This window comes from Malus domestica, chromosome 08 (assembly GCF_042453785.1).
Source record: "Malus domestica chromosome 08, GDT2T_hap1".
In the NCBI taxonomy this organism is placed as follows: domain Eukaryota; kingdom Viridiplantae; phylum Streptophyta; class Magnoliopsida; order Rosales; family Rosaceae; genus Malus; species Malus domestica.
In genome coordinates this window covers 23,947,369-23,965,963 of record NC_091668.1, presented here as the reverse complement: position 1 = coordinate 23,965,963, position 18,595 = coordinate 23,947,369, and positions in this window count along the sequence as shown.

Genomic DNA, 18,595 nt, shown 5'->3' with positions numbered 1-18,595 from the left:
GTGTGCAGCCCTAAAAATTTTTTTTTTTTTTTTTTTTTTCTCAGGCCGTTCCAGGCGAGCCCAGAAACTTCTTTTTTTTTTTTTTTAATTTTATTTTTAATTAGATGCATATATAATTCAATGAATCACATATTTACTTTGATGCATATGCAAATAATAGTTTCAATGCATGTACATATGTAAGATTCAATTCATGGCAAATATCAAATTCACATAATTGTAGCAATTTTGATGATGAAGCATACACAATTTATGTAGAATCTAAAATACGTAAAACGTAAAGTTGGGTCATGCATCATGGTGAATGTTCATGCTATCAGGGCTTGCAAAATATCGAGTTAAAAGCCGTTGTTTGGAAAGAACCTGATTGCGTGATGATATGGATGAACTGGTTTGATGCAGAAAAAATTTCCAACGTCAGATTCCTAAGCGCAGCGGTAGGAGCGTGCTGATAACGTGTTGTGGTCTATTTTATCTAACATAGGGACTAGGGCCGGCGGCAGAGAGAGAGAGGAGAGAGATGTGTGTTTGTAGAATTGTAGGGGAATGTGTGTGTTGTTATCCCTCCTACATTGTGCCTTTATTTATAGTAGTAAAGGGAGAGAAGATATTCCTTCTTCTCCAAGTAATACAAGTTGTAATAGGAAAGGATAACTAGAATCAAATCTTATCTAGGATTTACACAATCATACTTAAACTAGGAATGTTTACAACAGTATTAATAGATTTCCATGTCGGCTTTTTTATTTTTTAAATTAAAAAAAATTCAAGATAATTAATTTTCTCACTCAATTGGCATATTAATTGCCTGGATTCAATGTAATCATAGAAATTCAAAATTCTTATCTCCATCGTCTAAATTCAAAGAAGACCAAATTGTAAACAAATAAGGTTTTTTCCGTCCAACTAATTTGAAATTCTTGACCATAGAGTAGATAAGGAAATGAACCCAAAAGCAAAACAATATTGTACCCATTACGTACAAATCTGCCCATTTGACTACCCTCCTCGGTCATGATTAAATGTACCCATTGGTTGCAGGCTATGCTCATATTTTTTGAGAAAAGTTTGTTGTTGTGAGCATGGTTTATACTAATTTACCAAATAATCTTTTCTCTTGTCAACGTTTTGTTGGAAAATGTATCATTAATCAATTATAACGTACAAAAGAACAATGTACCCATATACTCCTACACACAAACCCAATTGCAAAATCAATGGAAAAAAAAAAAGAAATATATCCTTGTTACCAAAAAATACATTAAACTCATAAAAAAATGCATAAACAAGACAAAATGATTAACCAAATAATATAAACTTGGGTAAAATATTTTAAATATTATGGATACACACATAAATATTATTTTGCCTAAAATGTAGGAAGAGATGAGATCTCAATTCATGGTATGAAAATTTGGAAATTAATACTTGTAAATGAGTCAATATAATAATATGCTTGATGTGTTGTTTAGGTTAATAAAAAATTAAAAAAAGTTTAAGCAAAATGGTGACATGTCATGTTTTAAATGCAAAAGTGCTGATGTTGACAAAGTTAAGGGACCTAAGTCAAAAATTGAAAACCAATAAGATTATAGTAAAATAATGTTGTGAACAAAGGATGAGATCCTGATTTTTCCTATACTATATTGTGTAATTTAGCTTTTGACTACTAGCCCTCAACTAAACAAGTTCTAATATTTGGGTTGATATCCTAGTGTTAGAAATGAGTAAATCTTGCCAGTAAGGATCAAAATTTGACAAACACTAGAAATTTGTCTTCAAAATTTCCCTTTGATATTGTTAAGTGTACTTTGATTGTAGCTCTTCTTAGAAATCTTATGGAGATTTTCATTGTAATTTTGTTCAAAAAAAAAAAAACCCAAATATTTAATTTAATTTGTGTTTGGTGAATTTTGCTATTTGATTAGTACTCACCTAAGTAAGTTTTATGTTTGGGTTGGTAATATAGGAGTCTAATGTAGAAACGAGGCTTACAAAAATAATATAACGATGGGTATGTTTTTATAAAGATCTATTACAGCTATCTAGGAGACCAAACGGCTAGCTAGTTTGTCTTTGTAGTGAAATAATAACGTAGATAGTTGCGACAAAAGAAAGAGTTAGAGCGATCTATATATATATACGATGGGTATGTTTTTATAAAGATCTATTACAGCTATCTAGGAGACCAAACGGCTAGCTAGTTTGTCTTTGTAGTGAAATAATAACGTAGATAGTTGCGACAAAAGAAAGAGTTAGAGCGATCTATATATATATATATATATATATATATATTGTAGATGGTTGCGACAAAAGAAAGAGTTAGACGAAGTGTTTTGATTTTATACACATCGACATAGTTGCGTTTAAAATAGAGTAACAATTAGCAAATATGCTAGGGGGGTGACACAGAGAGTGTGGCAAAAGGTAGGGCGTCTAGCAACGTTTACACCAAGGGTAGTGGGGGTGCCCATCATGAGGCGGACGATTTTTTTTTCTTTATTTATTTATTTATTTATTTTTAGTAAAACGATATTTTTATATTAAAAGGAGAGTGAATTCGTCATCTATGAAATTCGAATACCACAAGATTATTGAATAGTCAATAGCATACATATACATCTTTAACAGTCGTATTGAAAATTGGTTCTTATTTGTGTAATTTTCATTACTCAATTTTAACTATCAAAGTTAAAGAGAGATTTTGTATTTGACTCATTAATTTGGGATCATGAAAATGTGGACGTTTCTAATTTTCTTGGGAAATAAAGGTCAATCTTGGTTTCCAGCCTTTATTTATCAGAAGTGTGAGCAATTGAGACGATACAAGGAATTAATTCTTAAAATTCTGATCGTAGTTCACTTATGATCTATCTGCATTAACGTACAATAGTGTTATATCAGATTAAACGTGTGAATTACAAAAGTTACACAGCATCGTAACAGCATAATTAATTACACATAATGATGTTGGTATTACTATAAAAAAATTGACCTTTACATTGTGAACGTCAAATTATATTGTAGATATAATATAGATTATACGTGAACGTAAGTGCATTCAATGACGGAGACACCTTTGCCCTCACCATGTTTTTTTTATTTGGAAAAAATATACATATTGCATATGCAAACCCACGTGATAGACACAACATTAGCATTAACTCTTTTGGTTGTTACTATCATCGTTGAAAGAACATTTTTTGTCATGAAATTTATGAAGAATCAAGTGAGAAATCGGATGGGAGATCAATGGATGAATGATAACATGGTTATTTTTATAAAGAAAGGTACTTGATGGTAATGGTTATGAATTTGTCATGTAACTCTTTCAAAATATAAGAACACATCGTGTGGTATTGTAACATGTATGAAAAACCTATAATGGGATTAATATATATAAGTGTTCTAAAAATCCCAGCGTAGCGCCGCCTAGGAGCAAGGCGGCTGGCCATGGCCCAATTAATGCTTAGACGTTTGAAAATTAAAAAAAAGCGCCTAGACTTGTTGAGATGCCCACCTAAACCGCCTAGGCACCCGCCTAACCCGCCCAAACCTGCCTAGGTACCCGCCTAGGCAACATCTCACTTAGATAAAAAATAGATAACTTTCATTTTGCATTTTATTTTTTTAGTAAATTGTAAGAGACTTGTTGAATACTGAAAAGAACATGTTGAATACTAAAAAGAACACACATTATATGCTTGTTCTCCATGTTTTCATTATGTTCTAATACTGCATAGTATATATGTTATATATTTTGTAGTTTATGATGAAATTGTATATATTTTAAGTATAAACAGACACTTATTACACGAAATATAATAGATTCAGTTAAATCTGCCTCATCCGCCTAGGAGCTAGGCCTCAACTCGCTGCCAGACTAACGTCTAGTGGTATATATATATATAGGATGAACCCATCCATAGTCCATACAAATCTCTAGGTTCATCCTTGATTGCATTACATCAAAGATCAAATTCACTTAGTACTATGATCTAGTGATATTCCTTTTTATTTGTAAGCGAGAGGTTTTGGGTTCGATTCATGCCAAAGGAAAATTGGAACCACATCATTGCTAGCCCATTATGAGGCTTAACCCACTCCCCACCCCTTAGTGTAGATATCATCGTTTGTTAAAAAAAAAAAATTGTCCAAATACCCTATTATTATTAGGCTTTTTAGCCAAAATGGTCTTGAGATTGGCATAACTTCTCACTTTGGTCCCTGAGATTTGAAATCAATAGAAGTTGTCTTTGAGTTTGTCCCCCATTAATCGTTTTAATCATTTCGTGAAATATTCTGTTAAATAAGGACCATAACGACAAAAATACGCTCAACTTAATAAACAATGGGCTAAAATGATTTGACAAAATATGAGAGTATTTTTATCATTTATCGTTATTTAATGGAGATTTTTCATGGAATAACCAAAATGATTGATGGTGGACAAACTTAAGGATTACTTCTATCGATTTCAAATCTAAAGGATCAAAGTGAAGAGTTATGTCAATCTCATGGACCATTTTAGCTAAAAAACCTTATTATTAAAAGGTATTGTAGACTAATCCTTATACTTTTATAAAAATTCAAAAGAAATGGGAAGAAATTATTGGTATACTTATTTTTCTTCTAGTTGGAGAAAAAGCTAATATTCTATATTGTGTAATTTAGCTTTTGACTACTAGTCCTCACCTAAACAAGTTCTAATATTTGGGTCGATATCCTAGTGTAGAAATGAGAAAATCTTGCCAGTAAGGGTCAACATTTGATCACAAACACTACAATTTTGTCTTCAACGTTTCCCTTTTATAATGTTAAGTGTTATTTGATTGTAGCTCTCTTCAGAAAATTTAAGGAGATTTTCGTCGTAATTTTGTTCATAAAAAACCCTGATATTTTTTGTTTGTGGTGAATTTTGGATGAAGATCCTTTTTGGATTCTCTTTGTGAGGATTCAAGGGATCTTCACATCTTATCTGTTCATCGTACATCGTGCGGCCAATTTTCGTTAGGTACTATTTGTGTTTAATTTTAAATAAAAAGTTCAAAATAATTTATGACTGCAGAATGTATGATGAATGGATAAATATGAGGAACGAGACTTACAAAGAGAATCCTGAATCCAAATCCGTGAATTTTGCCTTTTGACTAGTCCTCACCTAAGTAAAATATTTAGGGTGATAATACTGTTAGGAGTATTAAGATCCTATGACTATGGAATTGACATGTATCAAGAGATTAAGAAGTTAGTTAAGTTTGTTGTGATTGTAGCTTAGAGCGCAAGCTACTATAGCTATTATATATAGCTTGTAATAAATAGTTGTAACTAACAAGAAAGATCAATACCTTTTCAAAGATTTCTTCTCTCTCTCTAAACGCTCTCAATCTTCTTCTTCTCTTTCTACATAATAGTTCTTACCAAATCCTTCAATGGTTTACATGGTATCATTGCCGGAACAAGCATAGAAGCTTGACAGTTCTTCGATCTTGGTTTCATCTGCTTTTGCTACATCTCAAGTTTCCTTTGTAATATTGTTATTCTTTCTAGTAAATTTGGGTGCTTCATCTTCACCTTTTCTTTTCATTTTACGCTCTACAAAGTGTACACACCAAGCGTTTGTGGTTTGTACTCTGTCAAGATTACTTCATGATTTCATCACAATCTGGAACAATGGTGACAACTTCTCATTTATAGATTCTCCAATCACTTCATTGATTTCATCTGTTTCCAGCTCGGTAAACATGAAATTGGATGATACAAATTATTTAGCCTGGCATTTCCAGACGCAATTACTTCTTGAAGGTCATAGCATTATTGGGTTTGTTGATGGCTCAACACCCTGTCCTACCCAGTTTAGTCAAGAATCTTCTGATAACTCTACACTCTTATCTGGTGATTCCTCCACAAGGGTACCATGAAATGAATACAAGATTTGAAAGATGCATGATCAAGCATTAATGTCGTTAATCACTGCAACTTTGTCTCTTACTGCAATTTCTTGTGCAATTGGCAGTACCAGTTCCAAAGATTTGTGGACTTAGCTTGAAGAATAGTTCTCTATAGTCACAAGAACAAGCATTTTTCAACTCAAATTCCAGCTTTAAACTATAAAGAAGGGTAATGATTCCATCACACTATATTTGTAGAAAATTAAATAAGCAAGAGATTTCTTGACTGCTGTTGGTGTACTATTTGAGGATGATGATATTGTGATTCTTAAACTAAATAGTTTGCCTACTGAATTCAATACAATAAGATATGTGATTAGGGGTTGTGAAACTGTTATATCATTGAAAGAATTTCGATCTCAACTACTTGCTGAAGAAACTTTGCTTGAAAATGTAACTAAATCACATGTGTTATCTGCACTCATGGCACAAAACAATGGTTTTACTTCCAAGAATCAATCTTTTTCCAACTCTGGTGGCAACCATGTTAGTCCCAACTCTAATGCATACAAGTTTTTTAACAACAACAACAAAGGCAGAAATCAGTTCAATTCAAATTTCAATTCGAAATTTGGCAACAACAAGAATTTTCATTCAAAACCTGCTCCTGGAATTCTTGGTACATCACCACCAAGATCACAAAACTCTGACTTTCAAACTCAAACTTGCCAAATTTGTGGCAAGAACAACCATCTTGTTAATACTTGCAGATATAGAAATACAATTGTTTCTCTAGGTTGTCAAATATGTGGGAATCCCTATCACAGTGTAGAAACATGTTTTTAGAAGACTTCTACTTCTCTAATGAACGCTATGCATGCTACCACACCTAATGGTCATTACTCTCAATTCTCAATGCCATCTGCACCTTTACAACAACATATTTGGCTTACTAATTCAGGTGCCACTAATAACATGACTTCAAAATTGAGTAATCTTTCATTGGAAACCCCATATCCATCAAATGAGACAATCCAGATAGCTAGTGGTGAAGGTTTAGCTATCTCTTACATTGGTTCATCTCTTCTCACAACTCTAATGAAGCCTATTAAGCTTAATTCTATTCTTTATGTACCAAAATTGTATCAAAACCTATTGTCTGTGCATAAGATCTGTTTGGATAATAACTATTGGTTGATTTTCGATGCATTTTCATTTTGGATTTAGGACAAAGCCACATGGAGAATATTCTACAAAGGGCTGTGTAACAAATGGATTGTACCCCATCATTTCACCAAGTTCTCATGCAATCATCAATAAAAGGCAACCTATAGCTTTTCTTGGACAACAAGTTACAATCAGTATTTGGCATAAGAGACTAGGTCATCCTTCTAATTTGATAGTCTTTCAAGTTTTAAGAACTTCAAGTGTCTCATGTGTTGTTGATAGTATACCTTCACTGTGTCAAATATGTTTAGAGGGTAAATTTAGTAAACTGCCATTTTCTCCTTTAGTTGCAAAGTGTGTAAAACCTTTTGATATTATACATAGTGATGTGTGGGGCCTTACTCCTTTTGTGTCTTTAGAAGGATTCAAATACTTTGTGACCTTCATTGATCATTGTACCAAGTATTGTTGGATTTTCCCCATATGCAATAAAAGTGATATTTCTGCAACATTTGTTTCCTTTTACAATTTCATTTTAAACCAATTTCACACATCCATAAAAACTTTCCAAAGTGATGGTGGTGGTGGTGAATATATAAGTAAAGCATTTCAAAAGTTTTCTTTCTGATAAAGGAGTGAGCCATCAAATGTCATGTCCTCATACACCAAAACAAAATGGGATAGCAAAGAGAAAACATAGACATAATATTAAAACATCCATCATAGACATATTATTGAAACATCCATCACTTTGTTACAATCTGCTTCATTACCATCCTTGTTTTGGTCTTTTGCTTGTCCAACCTCAATATACTTAATTAGTAGAATGTTATCCCCTACATTAGATAATAAATTACCATTTGGATTGCTACATAATTCAATACCTGAGATCCAACATTTGAAAGTATTTGGTTGTTCTTGTTACCCTTGGTTAAGACCATACAACAACACCAAATTAGAACCCAGAACAACAAAGTGTGTCCTTTTGAGGTATGCATCCAAGTATAAAGGATATCTCTGCTATGATGTATCTAGAAAGAAAATTTATATCTCTAGACATGTAATATTTGATGAGATAGAGTTTTCTTACCAATTTTTGGTTCCCAAACATCACTATGTCATTACTAAACCACCACTATCACTCCTACAAACACCAATTCCAAGACCAAATCACAATAATGTCCTTGTTTTGCCAGAACCACAAAATCACTCCACATTTAGTTCCTCACCAGGTCCCACACAATTAGGTTCAGCTCATATACTTAGTTCTATGGCAAATACTGTCATCAATCAAGCTTCAGAATACTCCACTTAAATTTTAGTTACAGTTTCAAGTTCAAATTCAGAAGATTCAAGTTCCAGTCGATCCATTGCTACACCAACAACATAGCCCTTGTCTCCTACGCTCTCTATGGTACCTGAATTTCAACCTGAACAACTGCAAGTAGTTCTATCTATTACTCTAATCAATCTTTACCCTATGCAGAGAAGGTCGGAGAGTAGCATCTTAAAGAAAATTGCTCTACTTGCTGCTAAACATGAAAATGGAGGTGTTGATTTGAATCAAGTTGAACCTGTAACATATAAGTCTACATTAAAATTCCCAGTATGGTATGAGGCTATGAAAGATGAGATTTCAGCTTTACACAACCAAGGTACATGGTCATTGGTTCCTCTTCCACAACATATGAACTTAGAAGGTTGTAAATAGGTCTTTAAGATCAAGATTGGGAGATATAAAGAAGGACGGGTGGCTAAAGAGTTTAATCAAGAAGAAGGTATTGACTATGGAGAGACTTTTGGCCCAGTTGTTAAACCTACAACTGTGAGGTTAGTTCTAGCCTAATCTACAACTTTGGTTGGACATTGTGACAACTGGATGCGAAAAATGCCTTTCTACATGGCATCTTGCAAGAAGAGGTTTACATGGCACAACCACCTAGATTTGTTGATACCAAACATGGATACTATGTTTGTAGATTACATAAATACTTATATGGATTGAAGCATGCACCAAGGGCCTGGAATGAGAGATTCACTAGTTTTCTACCATCTGTGGGATTCAAATCCATATAAGTAGATTCATCATTGTTTGTGAAAATTGTTGCAGTTATGTGGTGATTTTGCTATTATATGTTGATGGCATCATTATAACAGGAAGTGCAACACAAGCAATCACTGAGGTTATTCAATCTCTCACTCAAGAAATTGATATAAAAGACTTGGGACCACTTCACTACTTTTTGGGGATCCAAATTATGCAGAAGAAGGATAGTTTATTCCTATCACAAGACAAGTATGTCACAGATTTGTTAACCAAGTTTGAAATGTTGATGTTTAAACCATGTGCTACTTCATGCTTGCCCTACAATAGATTGCGCAAAGATGATGGAAAGCCTTACAATAAACCAGCACTATATAGAAGTTTGGTTAGTGCCCTCCAATACTTAACATTCACTAAGCCTGACATTGTTTTTGCAGAGCATCAGGTATGTCAATTTATGCGAAGCCCTATGGAGTCACATTTCATGGTTGTTAAAAGAATTCTCAAATACTTAAGAGCTACTCAAGGCTATGGTACTCATTATGTCAAAGGTTCACTAGATGTCATTGCATATAGTGATGTAGATTAGGCAGGGGACCCCAATGATAGAAGATCAACCACTGGAATGGTTGTGTTTTTGGGGTCTATTCACAATTCATGGTCATCTAAGAAACAAAACATTGTTTCTCGATTATCAACTGAAGTTGAATATCGGTCTTTGTCAACTATAGCAGCTAAAATCGATTGGATCAAACAACTGTTGGTTTTTCCTACATGTTCCATTTTCTGATAAACCATTCCTCTTTTGTGACAACTTATTTGCAATAGCTCTTACTTGCAATCCAATTCAACATCAACGCACTAAGCACATTGAGATTGATGTGCATTTTGTTCGAGAGGGGGTAGCAAAACAGCAACTGCAAGTGCATTTCATGTCTTCGAATGAAAAATTTGCTAATATACTTACAAAATGACTCTCTGCACCACTATTTCAGACACATTGTGCCAATTTCAGGCTCAATTTCTCTGCTCCTGAGCTTGAGGGGGGATGTTAGGAGTATTAAGATCCTATGGCTATGAAATTGACATGTGTCAAGAGATTAAGAAGTTAGTTAAGTTTGTTGTGATTGTAACTTAGAGTGCAAGCTACTATGGCTATTATATATAGCTTGTAATAAACAATTGTACCTAAAAAGAAAGATTAATACATTTCCAAAGATTTATGATATGAGCATATTTATGCGACTTCGTTATCTTATTTCTTTGCATTTACTTAGTTAATTTCCATTTATTTTGGTAATTTATGTTATTTTCGTACTATTGTAGGTCCAATTGGGAAAGATGACAATAAATGGCAAAATGGAGTAATTTGGAGTAGTTTTGGACTTGGATTGGATAGCATATGGGCTGACGTTTTTGGTGTTTAAATGGTGTTAGGTTTGTGCTAAAATATGGAGGAATTAAAATTGAGGCTTGGAAGACAAGGAATTAGACAAGAAAGAGCAACCTTATCCAATCTTATCTTATCCAACCTTATCTTATCCTATCTTATCCAATCTTACCTTATCTTATCTCCAGCTGCAAAGAGGAATCCTTATCACATTCTAACACTTCCTATCTGATTCTAGGAGTCCTAAAATAATTCAAATGATTTAATCCTTTTCCTCCTAGGGTTAGCCGTGCCTTTGTCCTATATAAACAAATTGTGCCGCAAATATTGAGAGGGGGGGAATTGTGCCACAACCTGCATCCAGGAAGGAGTGTGCCGTAACCTGCAATCATCCATTGAAGTTACTGGAATTTCAGAGTTCTTTCTATCTTTGTTTTAAGTTTCAATGTTTATTTTAGATTGCTTTTCAGTTATTATGAACATGTGTAACTAAGTTTCTTTTTAGCTAGAGGTGAATTTGAAGCCATGATCATATGTTTTATATAAATTGATTACATCCAGTTATTGTTTCATAAAACATGAATGCGATTTACTTATCTACTTTATAGAGAACTTATTCTTGTATGTTTATTATGGGTGCACACTTAGTTTGCAAGCAAGGATTTGATGCTAGAATACAAGGGAATTTCACCTAATCGTTATGAATTTATATTTGCAAGTAGTAAAAGTCACTAGTCATGATTGAGTTAAGTAAATTTATGGCAGGAGTATCATGCTTTTTATAGTTATGAATGCTTTGTCAATGCTTATGATTTTCACAGAACTTAATGTTCTTTGAGATGTATATCTATCATGCTTTTCATAGTTAGGGAACTTGAGAAGAATAATTTGGTTGCGTCGCTAAGTCCAATTCAATGAATTTAGGAAAATCTGAGAGTTCATTAGTGTTATTCACAAATAATTTGGGGCGTTGTCATTCATGATTTATAGAAAGAATAACCGGAAATTGATTTGTATGCATATGTTTCATGTGTGGAGAAGAATTCTTTAGCTATCCTCTCATCCAAATTTCATTCAGAACTTAATTTATTTGCTGCACTTTACTTTTGTTTTAATTAAATTTGTCCAAAATCTCCCCCTCATTGTTTTGATGTTAGGTTAATTTAGTTTTCAGTTTTATAAGTTTAATTTGTATTGATTAGCATCTCTTCTAATCCCCGGAATAAAACAATATCTGCTTACTCGTACTACAATGTCATAATTTATAAGGTTTAATTTGTGTGTTAGTTTCTACCACATCAATTTCTTCTCTCTCTAAACTCTCTCAATCTTCTTCTTCTCTTTCTGCATATCAGTTATTACCAAATCTCGTTTCTACCACATCAATTTCTTTTCTCTCTAAACTCTCTCAATCTTCTTCTTCTCTTTTTGCATATCAGTTATTACCAAATCTCTCAATGGTTTACAAATACATGTGTCAAATGTAGAAACGAGACTTACAATGATGGATATGTTTTTATAAAAATATCGAATATTACAGCTATCTAGAGACCAAACGGCTTGCCTGTCTTTGTTGAAATAACAAGGTTAATAGATCTGACAAAAGAAAGAGTTAAAGCAATGGATGTATATTGTATATTTAAATTGGACGAGATTACTGAATATTCGAACTCTCTGCAATTTGTTATGGATGTATGTTGTTGTCATGCATTGCTGACTAATGTTTGCAATTAAGACAAAGTGCAGCATCTCAACTTCAACCAAAATACGGTACAAGAGGAACATATCAATTTAGTCATCGTAATTAGATGATTTAGATCGTCTAGTCTAGATATTATTATCTTTGCACACACTTCCATGCATTGAAAAGCTTCCTTTGCTAGCAAATCAGGCGAGTTCCACGGTGTGAATTTATTCCAATAATTGATGTGATTTTGCACTATTTATCTCTTGTATTGCGCGCGCGCACATATATATATATGTTTGTTTTATGCAATGTGAAAAATAAAAATATGGGAATTTTAACGAAAAGTTTTTTATATTGTTCATTTTAACGAAAAATCATATTTTTACACTAAAAAGTCAATCATGTTACTATTCACTTTACCATTTATTTTGTTCTTATAATTAAAACTCAAAATTTTCAAACTCTTTTCATTAATTTTTCTTTAAAATATTGTATAAAGCTACAATGACAATTAAACTTGAGGAGTTAAAATATAATTTACTCATCTTTTTAGTCATAAGAAAAGTAAGTAAATCATACACAAAGAAATATAATTAAACAAATAATCTGAATTAAGTGGTATAGTTATTACTTATTAACTAACTTGTCATCTATTTTTATCGGAAAGAAGCCTCTTATCCTTAAGTACAATTTTTGTTCTAAAAAAATAATATTACACACATGTTCTCGAATTAACTATCAGAGCGCATATTTAGTACTAATACATTTTTCGTTCTAAAATGAATAAGATTGGATACATACTAAACTAAATGCATAAAAAAAACTACACAAAAATTAAAAAAGTAATTTACACGAAACAGGTTCATAGTTACATGTTAAAATATTTATTTGAGCGAGATGTGATAATGACGGGACATCTTCTTTATGAGTCCTCTTTTTCATGAGTCCTCTAGGATTGATGCAAACCCAAAATCAGATGATGACTAGAAGAGATGAATAGCTAGAAGAGATGCATAGCTACCTTTTGAATGTTTTATATACATGTATACAAGTCCAACATTCCAACTGTAGAGATATGAAAAGGTATTTTTATATATGATTGGCTGTTTGTGTTACGGTTGATTCATATAAATGGTCAATCATGCACCGACTGATTGTCATCAATGACAGAGCCAGAAATTCATGCCAGGAGGGGCCTTTAAACTAATGAAAGAAATTAGAAAAAAAATTAGTAATATCACGGAAAATTTGAATCAAACAAGAGTGATGGAGCCTTAAAATTTGTATGAAAAAATTAGTATTGAGAGATGTTGACATCTAACGCAACATTGATAATAACGTTATAACTAGCTCAAACTATTATTACGATATTTTTCTTTTAATATTATTGAATATTCCTCTCGAATATATATACCTTGTTTTATATGAACTAACAAAAAAATAAGCTATTATTACGATACTATTTTTTTTAATATCATTCAATCTTCCTCCCGAATATATATATATACCTTGTTTTATATGAACTAAAAAAAATATAATTGGTTTAAAAGAAATCAGAATGTTAGCAGAAGGGTAGTTATATACAGTAAAAATATACTAACACACCGTCAGCAGGCATCGACCCCAGGACCTAATGAAACCTTTAAAACCTGACATACCAACACACCACATGCACATTATTGCAAAATTTACTACATAATAGGGGTGGGCACTTGAAACCGAAAACCGCAACCGAAACACGAACCAAATCGAACCAAACCGAATGGTTTGGTTTTGTGGTTTCAAATCGGTTTCAGTTTGAAACCGAACCAAATAGGGGAAAAACGGTTTGGTTTCGGTTTCGGCCCTCCGAAACCGAACCGAAACCGAAACCACATACCTTTATTAAATGTTAAATTTTAATTGGTTATTTTCATTGAGTCCATACATTTAGTATGGACTCAACCACATCATAACATGGCCACATAACATAACTTTTTATTTTCTTTCTTCTAGTCCCGTAGTCCGTGGACTAAGACTTTGTGTTCTCTTTCTTAAGTTTCTCAAGTTTATTCATCTTTCTCAAGTACATTTAGTATGGACTTTCTTTATGTTACACTTTCTGTGTGTTGCAACTTTACTAAAACACATCTATCACCTTTTGTTATAAAAAAATTTCACATAGTTTGATTGGTAGGTTCTACCAAAACCAGAGTTATTACTTATTAGAATCTTTTTTATGTTTGGGTTTGCAGTACTGGCATTGGAGATTTGATGTGCTTTTAGTTGCCTCAAGTTGAATTATTTTGTTGTGGTCCTTATGGATGTGAATTTTGTTGTCATCAATTAGGTAACCATAATAGTTTTTTCAAACAATGAAACCAAACCGAACCAAATGGTTTGGTTTCATTTCGGTTTTAGCCTCAAAACCGCACCGAACCAAACCGCAAAAACTTGCGGTTTTGGTTTTGATTTCACTCAAAACCGCACCAGACCAAACCGTGCCCACCCCTACTACATAATCAATATAAATTTATTTTCAGGATGGGCCCTGTACTACCCTAGTCTTCATGTGGTTCCGCCATTGATTGTCACGCCTAGTGAGTAGTGACCTTCCTCTTTGTTTTGTATTTTCTTAGATTGTCACGCCTATTAAAGATTTTTTTAATAGATGTGATGTAATATATAATAATTGTTCTTGTGTGTTCCAATTTCCATAATTGGACCACATAAAGAGATGAAAAAAATTATAGGATGATATTATTATTTAACAATCAAGTAGAGCAAAAAATTGTACAAAATGTCAAAGTGCCATATAAGCTATCAAATATAATGTGGTTTAAATTCGCTTTTGGTGAGAATTAAACTTAAGACCTCTCACTTACAAGTGAAAAAGAATACAATTAGACCATAATACTAAACTATCAAATAACTTTTGAAGTTTAAAATTTAATATCTCATTTGAAGATGCTCTTAAAAACACCTAAAAAATGCATATAAAAGAAAAAAATGGTTGCATAAAGGGAAATAGTTTATGCTGTTGTAGTCCTATTAGAATATGAATGTGATTGTGTAAATCCTAGTGTATCTAGGTATATCTTTGAATATTCTCTTTAGTAGTTAATATCTTATTAGAGTTGTAATCATAACAGGGTGAGGAATTAACCTTCCATACTACTATAAATAAATGCACAATGGGATGTAATAGAACACACCTCACAATTACACATCTCTTTCTTTCTCTCTACTATTGCTGCACCCCTCTCTCTAAGGCCCATAATTGTTCAGTAAATTATGCCTATAACATATGCATATTTTTTTATTTCTTACACACAATTGTTCTCCCCCCCCCCCTAAAACTATTGAGTTGAACAAATCAAGTTACATTCAAGCACCATGACTAAGTCATGTGTATGGAAAATTAAAAAGTTTACAAAATCACTCTTAAAAAGACAATTGAAAAGGTAAAGATAAAATAGTAAACTAAAAATATATAACCAGAGTAATGCTAGGAATATTAAATTTATATACTATATTTAAATACAAAATAATGTGGTGCATGCACATCATAAAAATTTAATTAATCAAATTTTAAGTTTGAATAGAATCCAGTTAATTTAAATAATCAAAATTATGCGACAAATTAATTAGAACATACACATACACAAATAAACTAGTGGATGTAACCCTATTAGGCCTTCTCCAACCCTGGGCTAAACCCCCCCCCAAAAAAAAACTCAACCCAATGCAGCCTAAAACCTAAAACTTAGATGGAAGGCAAATTTAGCCCAGTATTAGTGGGGCTGGGCGACCATATATGTATATTTTATTTAGTTTTATATTTATAAATTCATTGAATCCAACAGTTAAGATCTAATTTGATAAAATTCAACAGTAAAAAAAAAATTAATTGTCCAAATTTAAATCTAACGGCTAAAGTAATTAAAAAAAATATTTCATTTGTTTCATATTTTTTCATAGTGTTTAACGAGTTTCATGGTGTCGGTTAGTGATTTTTCAGTATTTGTTAGAACCTAAATATTTTTAAGTTAAAATGTTCATAAAATTAAATTAGGACAATCTACATAATTTTTTATTTTAAAAAATTAACTTTAAGAAAAAAAATTAGCCTAAATTCATTCTTTAATAATATGGAGCTAAAATTTTCGTCCATAAGAGTTGGAGCAGAAAAATTGCTTATGGGTTAAAACCTAAATTTTTTGGGCTAAAAATTTTAGATTTTAGGCCAAAGATTGGAAATGGTCTTAGGGGGAACCAATAGCACCGTGTTCATTCTACTGTCCATCTCACTCATTTCACACATTAATAACCATCAAGGTCCTTTGTTAACTTACCGCTATTTGGAGTTAACAAGGCTAGATTTGGAAGACTACATGTTGGCTAAGTATCCCAAAATGTACCCAAGAGCTGACCCGACCTTTGGGTGCGTTTGGTACGTGGGACGGGACGGGAAGGAACGGGACGAGGCGTTCCGTCCCGCGTTTGGTGCGCCAAAAATGGGGGGAACGGGCTGTTCCACGGAACAGATTTTGGGTGTTTTTGCGTCCCGCCTCCCCCTCTGGAACGGGTTTGTTCCACGTCTGTGGAACACAATGTTTTACCATTTTAAGACAAAAATATCCCATGTCTTTTTCAAAAATTACACCTTTGTTCCGTCCTGTCCCGTCTCGTTCCGTCCCGTCCCGTCCCGTCTGCGTACCAAACGCACCCAAAGGGAAGTACGTGTCTTGATGAAGGACACGAATCCCACGCACTGCTACTGTACAACATGGTTTGATCATTTAGAAGTGTCGACCTCATTAGACTGGAGATAACAACTGAATGTCCAAAAATTTGGAGGAACAACATCATGTCGACTCAGAACTTCATCCCATGTCCAGCAACTAACATTATCAGGAAATAAGATAGTGGGACCATGAATTTTCTTGAGCCAGAATAAAGCGGATCAGAATATTAGTGCCTCTGTCATCTGGAGATGGACTTAACGTCAACACAAATGTAGATTCTATATTTTCCACGTCATTACTTAACGATTAACTTAACAGATTTTCTAATGTATATATGAAATTTAAATAAATAATAAGTAATGAAATTGAAATAAATAATAAGTAAATGTATGATATTGAAATGTTTTAAAGATGTATGAGGCTGTAATTGACCCCAAACCTAAGGCAGTAAAATGTAATTTACCCAATAATAATTTACATAATCAAATCACTTATAGTATAGAGAGGGATAGATAAAGAGAGGATATGGAGATGGAGATGGAGCTAAAATTCCTAAAGAAGATGGGGATAGACAAAATTGATGTGAAAGGGAGAGGGGATAAAGAGAAAGAGAGATGGAAACATAGATATGAACACAGATGAAGAAGATGGAGAGAGATTGGGAGAGGCAGCAGTTGCAAAGTATGAAGCTTGTAGTTATGCCTCTCGTGGATGGGTATACTGATTATAATCATGAAACCTTCGTGCGATGAAGCCTTTTTTGCCTAAGGTAATTGGCGTCGACTATACCAAACATAAACCTAATTGCATTTAGGCGTCGAAGTGCTCAACGCTTAAAGAAGCTTTGCACGACAAATGTGTAGTTCGTCACGTAAAGGCTCATTGCGCGATAAATGGGTAGTTTGTTGCGTAAGGACTTTTTTTTGCGACAAACAACCTTCGTCGAGCGTATCTGTGTAATTTTTTTTATTAAAGTAAGAAAATAAAATATTTAAAGAAGATATTTAAAACGTCCATATAAGGTAGATCAAATTAACCAAATAAATACTTAAAGTAAATATTTAATCCGGATACAAATTAAGAAAATATTTAAAGTGTCCATAACTGTTAAATAATATATTATTGTAATCCGCTTACATACTAAGAAAATATTTTATTCGTCCATAACAACCAAATAAAATAGCTACTGATGTGGTGTGCTTGTGCATCTTGGTCAGCGTAATGCTTCCACTCCCATAACGTGTAACAACCCTGTTGGTTTTAATAAACCTAGAAATCTTTCAAGAACCCTAGCAGAGCTCTTAAGAATGAAAACTCACGTAAAATATTGAATTGTTCTTCTCATTAATTTCAAAGGAAGGCTATAGTTTTAAAGGGAAAGACTGAAAACAAATAACAACAACTCTCCCACGATCATATGCTGATTTCGTGGAGAGTTCTCATCCCTAAGCAACGGAAGCAAACCTAATCGTGTGAACATCCTCATCCACGACTCCTACAAACTAGGACTTGTGCTTGACTAAGTCTCTACATAATTTGTTTGCATTATTTAATTGAAAACTTAACTAAAACTTAATTAAAACTTAACTAAAACTCTTAACACCCTCCCTTAAACTAATTTCTACTGAAAACAATTTAGGGTTTAGACACCATCACGAAACCTTCATCAGCTTTTTCGACCATCACATA